Raw genomic sequence first — 7,815 nt, 5'->3', positions numbered from 1 at the left:
CCTCCGCCACCGCGAGACGATGAGCTATATGTCGGAGCGCGAGGAGGGAGAACGAAAGAGATTGTTGGGCTACACGTGTGTACTTGTGCAGATGTGCGCGCGTGTGTCTGTGTGTGTACAGCGAGGATGGGCTGGTGGCACACAGGTGGCTGCTTCGCTTCCTCGCCCCCTCGATAGAGATACTCCCTTCCCCCTCCTCTTCCCTCTCTTTCTCTCTGTCACTCAGCACGCGAGCGTATACGCGTGTAGGTACGCGCGTCTCCCATCTGCCCGGTGTGGCCTTTATTCGCTGCTACTGCTTTTTTACATCCCTCAGTAGCGCTCCTCTTTATTTCGGTTTACTCGTATAAATGTACTTCAGAGCACGGGAAAGCCTTGAAACTAGTTCGAAAACCTAAAAAAGTGGGCACTGCAAATGCTTGCTGCTGTACATAGTTACGGCCAATGCGCTTTTAAGCTAACCCATGGGGCCTATACGACGATTGCTCGTCGTTGCACGCGCTTAGGGAAAATTGCGATTTATCAGTCCATTCATCCGCAGTCCTCGAATCTGAGTTTTTAACAAGATGTATGCATCGCTGAATTAAATGCTCTTGACTCTATTCTTATTGCACTCCTCGCGAGAAAATGGATTCTCAATTTGAACTTGATGAGGTAACTGCACTGGAACGTTGTCCTAAAGCTAGGATACAGCCTATTCTATGAGACTTGGTTTATTAATGTACAACAAAATGTCGTTTTGAATAATCATGGACTTGTTTATAGTTTTGCAGCCATAGACTTGTAGACTATATAACAATTTTGGAATTGTTAAAAAACTCATTCTAGTAAGGTTGTACGACTGATGGTGCTTATTAATTGAATAGTGCATTCTGGCTATAAACCGGAGAATAGAAGCCCGAATAATACTCGGCTATAGTGCTTTTTTCACACAAATAAAAAACAGAAAAATATTTTACAATGAAAAGGCATACTATATTCTTTTTCTAAAAACAAAGCTATATATCTGTCGAAAATATTTTTCAAAACTGCATACAGCGAAATAAAAGAATGTTTTTCAGTGAAATCTGCTCTGTTTGATACGTTGATCGCTCTGTGCCCTCTAGTCGATTCATAGAAAAAGCTAAAATACCTTGGATGCGTGATCGAATAAGCGCGCCAATACCACAAACAAACGCGCATTATCACCATCATCATCTCATCGCGTCGATCCTCTCGAAGCAACCCGGTTAGAAAGAAACTTTCAATTCCTCGCTCTCGTCGCCTCGTTTATATATGTGTGTGTGTGTGTGTGTGTGTGTGTGTGTGTGTGACCGACCATGTTCTCGCTGCATTATGAATTGCCAAATAATTTTGATTGCTTCGCTCTACTTTCGCATGTAGTGCCATAATCCGCACGACAGACGCGCATCAAAATTAATGAATCATTGCGGCCCGGCCAGATATACACATCGCAATTAATGGGGGACGATAATCAAGGTGGCGGCGGTATAACCGAACAGCGCTGGCTGCAGTGACGGCAGCGAGCTCTTTCAGCCCCGCGCTCGCTCATCTCTCTCTCTCTCTCTCTCTCTCTCTCTCTCTCTCTCTCGCTCTCTCTCTCTCTCTCGCTCTCTCTCGCTCTCTCTCGCTCTCTCTCTCTCTCTCTCTCTCATCCTTCGTCGCAAAGTAAGGTTCGGAGTCTACTTGCTGCTGAATTATTAGAGCACCGCTGCGCTACAATGTTGCGATGCTCCGCCGACGCCCAAGTCAGCGCACGTAATAATTAGCTGGATGAAATTAATACTGGAATTTTTGTCGCCGCGCACCCGGGCTTATATATACGTGCGCGCTTGCAGTCCCGCGCGCGTTAGAAAGCACCGCAGCGCAGGACGATACAAATTGCTTTCGCAATGAAATTAAGATTTTTCGACGGGTGGTGCGGCTCGCAGCCGCGCCTGGATTGCTTTGACCGATTCTCCAGGAATGTACGTGGTGCCATATTTTTGCGGAGTAAAATTCATTTAAGAGATACCTCAAGCCAGTGCCCGTGAAGAATGCTCGAAGGGAAAGGATATTCGACTTGCTACTGCCGCACCGCGAACTAGTTCAAATACATATTAGGTTATAGAAATAAATTTGATTTTTACGCTGTTTGTAGGCAGAGTATTGCACTTTTAAAAAAGTAAAATCAATGGGCCAGCAGGAGAGCAGCGCAGTATCGGAATCGTGCATTTTCATTCGCCATATACCGTATGAATATCTGCGCTGGGAAATTAAAGGACGCCGATGTAATCATGGAAAAATTCATATTCTACTCATTGCTTCTCCAACGAACTCGCACATCAAACGTACGCTAAAAGCCGTAATACGAAAAAGTGATCGTATTTTTATGCGTTATAGAATGATAATATGTACGCGCAGGATCGATTTCATTCAAAAATTCATAAATTCGACGCTTCGCGTGTGTCACACGTTGGACGAGACCGCGTCAGAACTATACATCGATGTACAAACTCGCAATTTGTTGGATTTCCATTTTTATGAGCGATATCAAATCTTCTTAAACATATAAACCTCTATCAGCGTCGTCGCATCGTTAGAGGAAATCATACCATCAGGGAAAGTTTGTAAAAAGCAGGACGCCGCTCGCATACGAATACACGTATGCATCGATAAAAAGTACTGCTAATTACGAGCTTGGATCGGGCCGTAAGAAACCGATTAAAACTCGGCGGCAGACTCGCGAAAGTGACTTGGAAATGACGGATTTTATTAGAAAAAAAATAGCCTCGCGAGTCGAATGTATATTTAATGGCTACTTCGATAGCGACGGTCGTTCCGAGGAAAACTTGCCTTTTTGCTCGGCTCTTCCGGAGACGTCCGCTCGCGAGCAGTGCCGATATTCAACCTCCGAAGGCGTAATTCGAAAAATCCCGCCACCAGCGTCAGAACACATGCACGGGCGCGAGAGTAGCAGCAAACTTGTCCGCATAGGCCATGAGCGCGCAAGTCCCGTGAATCCCAATGGGACAATTTCCGCAGGCTGTTGCATAAGGGCGCAAGTAAAACGCTAAAAATAAAACTTCCTTGGAGCTTGCAGACGGCAAGCGCCTCAAAGAAGCAGAAGAAGTTGCGTATAAAGTAAATTACCAAGTCATCTTGTTAAGCTGCCATTGAAATATGTGAAGCTTGGCTGCGCGCGCGCGCGCACGCAGATAAGAATTTGCCCGCAGGAATATCAATCACGGTCATCGCGCGAGATCTATACCTATAATACGCGCCTGTTTATGAAGTGCGTGTGTATTAATTATGAATGGGAATCGAATTTCGGGATGAGCGACACAGGGCGATATGAATGTATGTAGGGTGATGGATCCGCTTGTTTTTGTGTTTTTCTTTTTTCACTCTACGTGACGAATTGTACTTGAGTGACAAGATGCGTTTTTGTGCGTTATTCTATACATATCCATTAATTATTATATTTAATTAATACATCGAGAATTACAAGAGTTATTTCGTAAAATCTTATCGTTCTATGGTTATAAAACTATTTGCGACGAGGTAGTGTAATTTTATCTGAAACTCTCTCCGACGGATTCCAAATAATTCGGTAAATGTTGGTTTATGAGTTAATTAAGGTTCGGATTTTGCGGTCACCGAAATAATTTATAGTAGTACTATTTATTCATTTCAAAATAATGGCGGTATTTCAAACCCCAGATTCTACGGTTTTACTAAAATCTGCTGTAAATAGCTAGCGTGAAAGAAGAAAGCTAGAAATCAGAAGAAAATATATCATTATCTTTAGTTTTCATGGCGAAAACTAAAGATACGATGTTGTAGATACATAGGTTATATGTATAGATATTGTAAATCTCGTCGTAAAGGGCTATACTTATACCGCTAGTATACCGTAATGTAAACTTAAAATCTACGTCTGACAATAAACAATAAATCCCACTTGCATATAATACCACTGCGATTATCTGTTTTACACTATGTCGAATCAATTTGAATTTCAATGCACCTGTTGCACCTATCTCGAGGTGCTTCTGATCCCAAATACCCACTGTTCCAATCTTGCAACGTTATGAGTATCAATTATATTGTAGCGTTTTCACGAAACTTGCTGAAATCTGTTTAATTAGTTATGTGCTCACGAGCTGATATAGTAGGCTTTAATTCTCTTTAATAGTGAAGCCATGATATGCTTACTTTAGCTGGAAGTACTTGTTTCTATTTCCGTATAGTATAGAATTAGCATTAGGCGTTGTATAATTAATGTTATACTTTTACTGGGTTGAGAGTGCGTGTGCGTGTGTGTGTGTGTGCGCGCGCGTGTGTATGTGTGTGTGTGTGTGTGTATATATATATATATATATATATATATATATATATATATAAAAAGTACGTACACGGTATACGAAAAAAATAATGGCTCATGTTTTTCAATATGCGCATTCCAGATCTTTCGACTTTTTCAAAAACATCAATATCTCATGAAACGTTCGAGAAAATCAGCAATAAGCAGCACCCTATATATTCTTTCGTTTATCAATTAACACAATAAAAATTATTAACGCGCTTTAATTTTGTGTTCTGTATTTACGAACCGTCGACCATGTTTCAGCAGGTGCCGCGGTCTCTGAGCCCGTTTTAACGAGCATATAGCCTTTCAGAAGAGAGATAAATGTTTGTCCATTTAAATCGCAGAATCGAACATTAAATTGCATTAGCAACAAATTCACAAACAACAAGATCACGTATCGCCTGCGCAAATAAAGGCAGCGCGCCCGCTCTTCATAATCTTCCTCGCGGAGAAGCTTTTTCGAGTGGCCTACGCTCGCGATGATCGAGTGAAATTCAAGTGCCCATACGGCGTCGCGTCGCCAGCTCTCGTTCTCGGAGTCTAGTATTACAACAAGAAAGATGTCCACTTGAAAACTGAGCGGAGGAGGAGGAGGGAGAAGAAGAATCGCCTGCGCATAATGAGCCTGCAATAATGAGTCCGAGCATATGCGCTAAAATGAAAATCAACATAACAGACCGATCTATAAATATGGAAGCATTTTGGGCTCACTTGAGCACCATATTCTATAGAATCACTCGACGTGGCTCGCGATGAAGATATTATATTCCGATAATCGTGAATTTGTTGCTACCAACGCGTGGGCGGTTTTCATTATTTACTTGAGCGTACTTCCCTTAAAATTATGCGTAAATCAAGAAGCTCTACGTCTACTTTTGCAATTTTGAATCGAAGAGAAAGAATTGACGGATCTTGTGGTGACATCTTATACTGCTCTACACGTTCGATGGTATAAGAACAAATTTAGTCCTCCCGCATAACTGTAACACTCATATACGCGCGAGTTGTGGACGATTTATACTTTTCTAGTATTTTCTATTTTCATCCAGTTCGCATTTTATGTTCGAATAGTATTCATTTTTGTGCGGAATACAATGCAACAGGACAGTACATTTCACTTACTAAATTGTTTCCAAGTATTTAACAGACGTACAGTATTATAATTTAGCCCATATACAGCTGGGTACCAGTTGATCACAACTAGAATTATTAACTTGAAATTCAAGCGTGCCTGCCGATAGAAACGCGCAATTGGTGCCCGTTTATACACCATAAGGCTCGCAGTCGAACCACATTGAATTCGCGTTAAAATTAAATCCATAAACTTGCCTATATGTACATGCATACACCTAATGATCGTGGCTGTACTAATAGCTTTTGGGAAGCAGCCGTGCATGCGTGGGTCGCATATTCGTTACGCGATTTGATGTATTTATTTATAAGCATTAATATAGATACTTATACTTTGTTATATAACAAACCTAATTTGTGGCATCAAGCGATTAAAAAAATTCATATCCAGCCGCACACAAAGAACTTTTTTAGAACAGCCTTATTTCCTTCAAATACGCTGATGACTCGTGTGTAATTTTATGTCGCTTCAAAGTCGCTGCGTTTCATAGTTCGCTGAACCAAGATTAGGAGATTAAATTATATCTTATTTTTTTTATATTTATAGAATCATTTGAACTACATTTACAAACGCCCGCAGAAATAATGTGATATTATTTAAAATATTAGCAAATTGTTTTTATCAACGTAATACTACTATGCATCTTAGAAAATGTGCGCCTGTTTAACATGTCAAAGGCAACTTATACTATAACGATGTTTTTTTTATAGGAGGTCGACAAAGTTACAGGGTACATAAATCGATTAACTTTTTGTAAGTTTGTACACCTAGTATTTTGTTCATATTACGCCAACGCAACTTTCAGACAAGTTTCGAGTATTATGAAATCGATAAATATAGGATTTTATATACGAGGAAATGTAAAACGCCCGGCCAGCCCAAGTTACCCTAGTGGAAATAAAAAATGTAATAAAGTGTAATAAAATATAAGAAAATGTAACAAATCGTACCATTTTGAACGTTTTTGTTGGATTTCGGACCATTTTTACGTTTTATTACAATTTATTACAAATCCATTGATCCAGGATTTCATGGGGGTCTCTTCTTTGAAATGACAAATGTAACAATACGTAAAAAAGTATAACAAAATGTAAAAAATTATCTGTAAGCGTAATATTATATAAGAAAATGGCGACTTTTTTATTTTCTTACTTCTGCTTACATCCTTTTACTTTTTCTTACAATTTATTATGCATTGTTACATTTTATTATAAAATTAATAATTAAAAATATATATTGATTATATTAGGCGGTAAAATAACATATGTAATAAAATTTAATAAAATGTAATAAAATATAAAAAAAAGTTAACAAATCTGAAAATGTAAGAAAGTGTACAAAAACGTAGGAGAAAAAAGGGACCAAATCTAACAAAAAGGTACAGTTTCTTACATTTTCTTACATTTTTTTACGTTTTATTACAATTTATTACAATTTATTACATTTTTTTCCACTAGGATATAGCTATACTTACTTGTAAACAACAAAAGAAGAACGTCTTTTTCAACTACACTATAGCAGAATTCCAATATCACGAAATAGTTTGCGCCATTTGACGTAAAGAATTTGACAAAATCATTTTCGCAGATACATTATTTAAGTAGGACAAAAATTGGAAAATAAGAATAATTCCTTTCTAAGAGTAAAAACAACCTCAACCGTCACGTTAATTATCATATAAGAGCGTTGACCATATGATATTATTCCAAATAATATACATTCGGGAAGATATAATGACGCTTTCCGTTTTTGAGCGTCATCTATACTTCTTTATAAAACGCGTGGAATCGTTTCTATGTAAACATGAGCTATAGAAGCGCTAAAATGTATGCCCCACATAATCGCTTCTATATTTCCAAGACGATGTCGCCCACGTATTCGAGCGCTTATACGCACAATCAGTGTAGCTGCACAACACTCTTTCTCTCGTTCGAGTTTTGTCAAGCCTGGCCTTTTTTCTGTGGCGCTCGTTTCTCGTACCAGTTTTACGCTCACGTGGGGCACTCGTCTCATCAAAATCGATAATATCGCAGTCCGCACATGGTGACAATAGTGTAGAAAAAGCTATATCGCGACATTTCGCGGAAGTATCAGTTCCAATCGCAAGTGCAGTAAGTTAAACCATTAATATTTTCTCTAAATAGTGATCAGTTTCAAGTCATATTTCTGTTGAAAATTATACCTAATGGCGTAGTCCAGAATTAGATAGACGATATTTATAAAACTAGCCTTCTATATAATTACCATTCTACTTAAACTTTTTTGATAACGGTTTGAATTGACTCTGTGGGTAGTTTTAATTCAATATTAATCGCATGAAAGCCTAATACAA

This window comes from Nasonia vitripennis, chromosome 4 (genome assembly GCF_009193385.2).
Source record: "Nasonia vitripennis strain AsymCx chromosome 4, Nvit_psr_1.1, whole genome shotgun sequence".
NCBI classification, from domain to species: Eukaryota; Metazoa; Arthropoda; class Insecta; order Hymenoptera; family Pteromalidae; genus Nasonia; species Nasonia vitripennis.
Note: the sequence above shows the minus strand (reverse complement) of the source record.